Raw genomic sequence first — 6,000 nt, 5'->3', positions numbered from 1 at the left:
TCTGCTCATTGGGTTCGACACTCTTATTTATCGAAAGTACTACGATACACCCCCTATACTTGTGGGTCATCACCATCCCGCGCCCATCATGTTTTGGTAAAGCACCCACTGCTTCTTTGGCTTCAACCCGAGGACCCGGCCTTGTGGTTGTTCTTGGGCTTCCTCCATGGCGGGATCTCTTGCCCATTGTAGTCTCGAGGGATTGCTGGTGATCTGAAGATAGGAGGGGCCGAGAGTGAGGAATGGTGGCGTGGTGTGTGCGAGGCAGGCGAAGCCGCTTGGCTTAAAAATGAAGTGGACACAACCGCCATCATTGCGCGCTAGACTCCAAGCACTAGTGGCTTGATAGCGGCTCAAAAGACCATCAGCGCCCGCTAGTCCTAGCGCGAGCGCTAAGGACGAAGCGGGTGGTGCCGTAGTGACCAGCGCATGCAGGAGGCGAAGCGATCGCTGTCGCACTTCCAGGAGGGCACATGTGGTAGAGGGAGGACACACGCGTTGTCTGCATGCGTCCTCAACGAGGTATTTTCAGCCTAAATTTAGGCAGGAAATGGGTCGATGTGAACATGTTGGTTTGTTTGCGTCGGCCTACTAGGCTGGATTTTCAATTCCCTTGTGTCCACTCAGACCAAAACGCATCGTTTGAGAATCGGGCTACTAAAGATGACCGTACAACAACTCTAACTAAAATCCAAAAAACATGGTTGAGATATGCCGGTAAGGGTTTTTCTAGTTCTCATTGGACCGAGAACTAGCCAAGTTCTTAGTCAACCGTTTTGCCGTGTATTTATCTTGATTGATCTATCACCGTCTTAACGGAGCGACTCAAGGTTAGGGAGTTGAGTGTGGGTTTGAAGTGAGATTCTTTTAGTTACAAGTGGGATGGCATCTTGGGCTTTTCTACTAGAATTCAATTCCATGACGAGGAGACTCGATTCCAGCGTTAATCTTTGGTTCCTAGTGAGCAGCTCGATTGTGACCTTATTCCAGGCTAAATAGTGACAAATTAAAAGCTCCTTCCGCCATGGAACTCATCCGAAATATTGAGCTCTCCGGGGTATGAGCGAGCGAGCTAGCGTGGGCGGCAAATCCAATAAAAAATGAAGCACAACGAATCGAAAATATCTGAACAACACCATGCAGTGGTGGAGCTTAGTGCAGTGGGGGGGGGGGGGGGGGGCACCGGCCCCACCCCCGGTACTAAAGCCCCTCTGGAACCGGTACTGATGAGAGATTTTCTACTAGTGATGTTGATATTTAGGCTTTGAAGCCTTACAAACTAGCCTATTTGCCCCTCCCCCTCCCCCGATGATTTGACAAAATACACTCTAATTTTGAGCTCCCCCATGGAGTTGGTCCAAGCTCCACCACAGGAACCATGGACATGATCTCTGGTCGGACCAACAAAGCAACAACACCAAATACTAACTGCGGACTAGCAGTACAAGGTCGTGGCGTAGCACGCCCTCGCCTGCGACCAGGCGGTCGGACACGCGCAGCCATGCGAGGAGCGGGCTGGCCGTGGCACAGTTTAGAGGCAACGCACGCAGGAGGCGGCCGTGAGGAAGAAGAAAATAATCCAAAAAAAAGAGCTAACACGTGGTTCTGCGTGATTTTGAGGAGCGGTTTCCAGTACTTTTTGTGGGGTTCAGTCGACTGAGAACTAGTCGAATGATGTCCTATTTATTTGATTTGGAGCCATCTAATCTAATAATGTCAATCAATTAGTTAACCTAACATTAAGCGTCATGTTTTTTCACGTGAATCCTGCTATTGTCGTCACCTCGGGCCGGTTTGGTCTGCTTGGTCTCTTGCTTTCGCTGGCTTATTGTATTGTTTATATAATAGGTTGATTGTTTTGAGAAATGTACTGCTTTCTTGTTTCTTCGAAAATGGACGTGTCTACAATTAAAATGTATCTACAATTAAAATGTATCTAAAATGGATGTGTCTACAATTAAAATATATCTACATACATTTATATTGACATCAAATAATATGAATCAGAAAGAATATGTTAATACTAGGATGCAATAGTGCCTTGAACGGATGTTTTTTTTCCACTGTTCTTGTCGAAATCTCCACGACGCAAAGTAAATTTTGCAACACTAGCCGTGCAACAATTGCACACGGTATGTAACTGAGTGCGTATATCACAATTTCAGTCGGCGTGGAACCGATAGAAAAATGTATCATCCCACCCGAACTCCCATTCAAAATAAATCACGGTGCAAAATTGAAGAGAAGATTTTCTTGTGTAACCTCACTTGCAACTGAAAAGTCGCAATACCAATCTTCCGTGTAACTAAAATCACAGTTACAACCCCACTTGTAAGTGTGAAATTTCAGTTGCAACCTAACTTACAACTATTAAATCTTAGTTGCAACCCCACTTGCAACTGTAAAATTGTAGTAGCAACCCTACATGCAACTACGAAATCTCAGTTGGAACCTTACTTGCAACTAAACAAATCTCAGTTGTATCTTAGGTGCAACTCTACTTGCAACTAAAAAATCACAGTTAAAACTTAATTTGCAACTGTGAAATCTCTTCCACTTGCAACTATGCAAATATCAGTTGCAACCTCATTTGCAACTATGCAAATATCAGATTGAAGTCACCAATGCTTAAATGCCACATTCATGAGCTCCTCAGTAATATTGTTATTAATAATTTCTATGCAAGGCCTTCTCTTCATGATAAGGATTTATTGGATGCTTCTTGTTCAAGATCATTTACACGTATGAAATAAGAAGCTAAATGGGATCTTCTCGACCGCATTCAGGAAAATACTGAAGGATGGGAGAATGATAAAGGAAGAAAATCAGGTATTAATTATGATTATGAATGCATTGAATCTTTTATGCAAACTGATGACTTCCGTAATACTAGTGCTGTTTATGGTCTTGATTCTCAAGTTCTTGCAAATTGTTTTAAGGCTTTTGCCTCTTATCTTGATGTTCCCAAAAAGGAGTGGAACAAGTATCATGCACCTTATAAGGATATTGTTAATTGTGTCCCTGCTAAAAATATTGAAGTTTGCACTGTTGATCGTGTTTTGCCTGATCCTTGGCAGTGTTGAGGGTATATGAATTGGACTGAAATCCACGAAATCAAGACAACGAATCTGGAAAAGCAAAACAAAATTACTTAGGAAAAAAATAGAAACTAACAAACTAAGTGGCTCATAGCAAACTAACAAACTAAATTAGAGAAGTATAACCATACCGCTAAAAGATAAATACATCCACCAAGAGTTTGATTCTGGCGTTTTGCATTAAGTGGCTCATTCTGGTACTTCCTGATGTAAATCATCATCCACTCATGAATAAATTTGGACCAGTTGCGATCTTTTATTCTATCAACAACTACTAGAGCTCCCATGTACTTGGTACTAATCTTTGTGTTTGAGTTTGAACAGAAGAGAGTTCCTAAACAAACTGCCATGAAACAACGGCAAAAAACATCATCAGGGAGAACCTCCTTAGACAAAAAAAATTCCCAAAAGAATTTGATTGAAGGAACATCAATAAGGCCAAAAAGAGCAAGAAAATTAGTTTTTCCTAATTCTTCATCACTATCAATAGGAATTTCACCAGAAGGAGTTCCAAAGGTATCAACAACTGCTTCAGGTGACAACTTGATTGATTTGGAGCCAAGTTGAATAGCATCATCATCACAAGAAACATTGTATGAAACACACTGAACAAATGCCCTTTGGCACGCAACAATCATCCATATTGAGAATCTCGACAAAACCCATCCACTTGACAAGACACACATAGTTGCTATTAGAACGAACTGCTATTGTCACTTTGTTTAAGAACAAGATACTGCATCTGCTATAAGCTTTCAACTCATTATCTGCTTCACTGCCATTAACTTCAAATATTGCAATATTATACCTCTATCAAAATAAATAAACAAAAAAGGAAGAAGTCATAATTGACAAAAACAATCAAACGCCTTGAAATAAAAGAAAACACATGAAAATTAATACAAAAAGAGAAATCACAGAATTGAACAAATATTAACCTTTCTCTTCTGCTTCTTAGCACTATTACGTCTCTCTTTCTTTTGAACACTATTGATAATCTATACAAAGTAAAAGAGAATGCTGAGAAATTAGCTATCATACCAGCCTGAAACTAGTAGAAAGAAGTTAATATTCATAATGATTGTGTTCACTTTCTACCAAAAAATAAAAGCAAAGCAACAAATTCAGTTTCAACAGCAGCAAAAGCAAAGATCAAAGGATCATACCAGCCTTATAATCTCCTGCGACAAATCATCTTCACTCACATGTTCATAATGATTGAGTTCACTTTCTACAACATTCTGATGGCCATCATTGATATAATACCCATCAAATGAATAATCCATTTGGACTTCAGGATCCATGATCACTACGAAGAATCAGACAAGATGAAAAAAACATCTTGAGAAAATTTACTAACTGGGAACCACAGTGAAAATACACATGTATTCATGCAAATAGTTTGGTACCAGAAACATAGCATCAAATCAACAGCAAAAAACAACTAAATCAATCATTACAAATGCATTAACATACTAGGAGGCAAATACAACATGAAGAAACAACTACAACGGCACCTACAACCATCTTTCTCAATACAAAATAAAGTATTATTGCAGAAGTAGTAAACTGTAAACATCTAATGGCATGACACTATGCTTCAACAGCAAACCAAAAAAAGCATGTGCAACTGAAGTAGATATTGTAGCGTAAGTCATCCGCGAATTCATAAGAAATATAAAATGACTCAAGCATGCCTTCGCATGCTGAAAATGGAAGCACAACAACGGCAGAGCTCATAATCAAGTGTGTCAAAACAAAACACTATTATTTGTCAAAATTCGACTAAAACCTACCTCCTCCGGTCAGATTAAATTCACGCCAGAGACTAGAGAAAGTAGCCTAGGGGCGTGCTTACCTCGCATCGATTAAACATGACCAGAGGGTAGTGCCTTCCAATTTAATTTATATTTTGGAGACAAGCATCCAATATGTTTGAAACTATTTGTTCTCACCACTGATTTTACTTTTAAATACTCATGACAACTTCACGATTAAACATGACTAGAGGCAGTTTGAAACTCTGTTAACCCAATCATTCTGCAACTTAAACAGGACCAGCGTCAAAAAGGAAGGAAAAGCTATTGTACTGTGCACTACAGCCAACCAATTTCACTTCTGAAGAATTATAAACACTACCAGCAAGAGCTCCACGAAATTCGCACCAATTTGACAACGAACCCACACAAAGAGGACAAGTACACAAACTCAAACTACTTTCTCCCTAATCCTTTCAGGTTTCAATTAGCAAGTGAAGGGCATGAACAAACAAGGCAAACACAAAATCCCGTGCTGAAAAACGCGCACGAACATACCACAACCTACCAGATCTCTCCATGAACCTACCTTAATGCTCGAAAAATAAGCATAACCGACCAGCACCATCATATAGACAAGCTATTCAAGGCTGATTACCTAGGGATTCGATGAATTGATACCGAGATTTGGTCCGCAACTAGCAAATATAGAGCCAAAACCAGCAGATACAGAGCCTTCTCACCTTCCCCTGTTGATATCCTGACCGTCTCCAACGCCGGAGATGCCTCACTCCTCCGACGCGGCGAACCCATCCCTCCTTCTTCGCCGACGACGCCTCCCTCCTGTGATGCCGCCGAGTCCTCCATCCTGCGACGCCGGCGAGGCCTCCCTCCTGCGATGCTGGCGACGCCTCCCTCCTGCGATGCTGGTGAGTCCTCCCTCCTCCAACAGCAGCAACTCCTGCCCCCCCCCCCCCCTCGACGGCAACGACGCCTCGCCCCGTCCCCTGCTTCTCCCTCTGCGTCGGTGGTGTCGCTGCGTGGTTTGAACATGGGAATGGAAAAGAGACGAAAGCGAGGAGAGAGGGCAAAATGATACACTCACAACTGAAAAACACTTCCCAGAGACAGACAAGCGGGACCCA

Source organism: Lolium perenne, chromosome 6 (assembly GCF_019359855.2).
Source record: "Lolium perenne isolate Kyuss_39 chromosome 6, Kyuss_2.0, whole genome shotgun sequence".
NCBI lineage: Eukaryota > Viridiplantae > Streptophyta > Magnoliopsida > Poales > Poaceae > Lolium > Lolium perenne.
Note: the sequence above shows the minus strand (reverse complement) of the source record.